We start from the raw sequence: 2,268 nt of genomic DNA on the forward strand, positions 1-2,268 counted from the left end.
ACAATTAAACGTAGCCATTCAAAGTAGCCATTTAAAAGAAGCCATTCAAAAAACTTCAAAAACAGACTTCAAAGAGAAATTGCAGAGTTACAACTGATCTGCAAACTTAACACCATTAATTTGAGCTTGAAGAGGGACTGGGGGTGACTGGCTCACTACAAAAGCAATTTTCCCTCTCTTGGTATTGACACCTCCCTGTCAATTACTTGGAGAGAGCCACATCCACCCTGACTGAATTAGCCTTCAACACTGGTTCTCCCCTTGTATGGTAACTCCCTTTACATCATGTTCCAATATATATTTATGCCTCTATCTGCAATTTTCACACCATGCATCTGAAGAAGAGGGCTTTTTACCCACGAATGCTTGTGTCCAAATAAATCTGTTAGTTCTTAAGGTGTCACCGGACTCCTCGTTGTTTTTGTGAAATAAAAGCAAAATGCACTCTAAGCTGATCTTAACCCTTTCAATGCCCTTACAAACTTAGATGCTTCTCACCACAGGCCGGCTGGTGGCTTTTCAGCCAGGCTCTCCCCTTTCGTCAGCGCTTCAGTTGCTTGGTGTGGGGGTGTCTGTAGATGTAGGTGGACGAGAGAGACAAAGCATGGCAAATGTCTCTGCTTTTATCATGTCCTTTCTTCCCTCTTGGCTTTGCTCCCCCTTCAGAGTCAGGTGAGCATCACTGCGTCTCTCCAAGCAAGTCTGAGCAATTCCCCTGGGGTGTGCTCTTGCAGGTAAGTGATTGCACTGTAGCTCCCTTGCTGAACAATGGCTGTTGATGGGTTGTTTGACACCCTGTCCGGGTGTTGGTTACTTTCCTTGCTGTTGTCATTGGGGAGCTAATATTTGGCTGACTCCCCCACCTTACAGCATAGTGATAACCACACTTCACAATTCTCATAACTTCATATGCATGAATGGTAAACATCTATAGGTAGAGAAATGACTTTCAGCAGATCATATCCTTTCCCCTGATACCTTACAAGGCATGCTCTGTATATAAGATCACGATTATATGAAAATGAGGAATATGGGGGTTACAGCACACTCCCCCAAAGGTACAGAATGTCACACTGAGATTCTATTTTCATTTGTTATGTAACAGCATTAAAGAGATCCAGTGACTGACCAATGGCATTTTCAAGTGCTAAAATAGCAAGCGCTGTGGTCTCTCATTGGCCATCAGCGACTGAAGATACGGTTTAATGAGCCAGAGCTTCAAGGCGAGGGTGGCTCTGTCCACTGCCTTCCGTTGCACTGCTGGGCACCAAGTCCCTGGCGGTCAATATGTGAAGCTGGGAGAAGAGAGTGGGGTGGCAAGCGGTGGTAGAACTTTTGCCACCAGGGTCTAGCTGTCTAACTTCCTCTTCGTACTGCTGGGCCCCCGTTGACTTCAGGTAACACAGGAACTAAGGCAGGAATAGGGTGAGGAAGCAAATAAAGCCGAGCAAGGAAGGCAAAAGTTAATCTTATCTTCATGGGCAGCTCGCAATGACGTCCTTTTTCTGTGCCACAGCTGACAACAACATCCCAGACAGAAAAGTAACAGGCCAAAAAGAAACCTAGCAGCTGCTGAAACAGTTCAGTTGGGAGCGTGCTAGACTAACAGGCTCTTCTATCCTCCTTTATGCACGGGCGGGATGTTTTCTGAGAGTGCAGCAGTTCCTTTAACTGCCACGAGTCCCTCATTTCAGGCTATGCAGCAGGAAAAGACAGCATGGGCTTCTGCACTGAGTTGGCCCACCTGACCTTTCATTCTTCTCTTGCTCTTTTTCAGCAAGGAGAAGAAAAAGAAGCTCTCCCTCAAGCTGGAGTCACACGGGCGAGGTAAGGACGACTTCCTGAGTGCTGGCTCCAGTCCTCTGCCCTGCCAGCTGACCTATTGAGGGGCTACCACCACATTCTCTAGATTTGTCCATCGGTCTGTGCCAGAGTGAGCAACAACCCAGTAGGTGGAGTTTCTGTAGTGCAGTGGTTATCACATTTGCCTAACACGCAAAAGGTCCCTGGTTCAAAACCAGGCAGAAACATGCTGGCTTCCCTTTCCCAGATTCCCTTGTTGTTCAGAAAGGCCACTCCTCCTATTGGCCTGTCCCTGGGATATAACTCCAACCGTTGCATGACAGAGGATGCTGACAGCAGTGGAGAAAGCACCTTGGTGTCAGGCTGGAGAACCTAGAGTAGTTAGGCCAGTCACCATTTGGAGGCTTGTGACTTGGCCACCTCTGCTGTTGGAGGTTGGCCTATAGAGGCTCTTACTTCCTGCTG

General features: G+C 47.4%; 1 non-coding gene across 1 annotated transcript; it reads left to right on the forward strand.

Moving 5' to 3' along the window:
- Positions 1 to 1,957: 1,957 nt before the first annotated feature.
- Positions 1,958 to 2,030, forward strand: TRNAV-AAC (transfer RNA valine (anticodon AAC)). Its single transcript has one exon. It is a non-coding gene; the product is annotated as a tRNA-Val (tRNA).
- Positions 2,031 to 2,268: the final 238 nt, after the last annotated feature.

The sequence above is a fragment of the Gopherus flavomarginatus genome, chromosome 6, assembly GCF_025201925.1.
Source record: "Gopherus flavomarginatus isolate rGopFla2 chromosome 6, rGopFla2.mat.asm, whole genome shotgun sequence".
NCBI lineage: Eukaryota > Metazoa > Chordata > Testudines > Testudinidae > Gopherus > Gopherus flavomarginatus.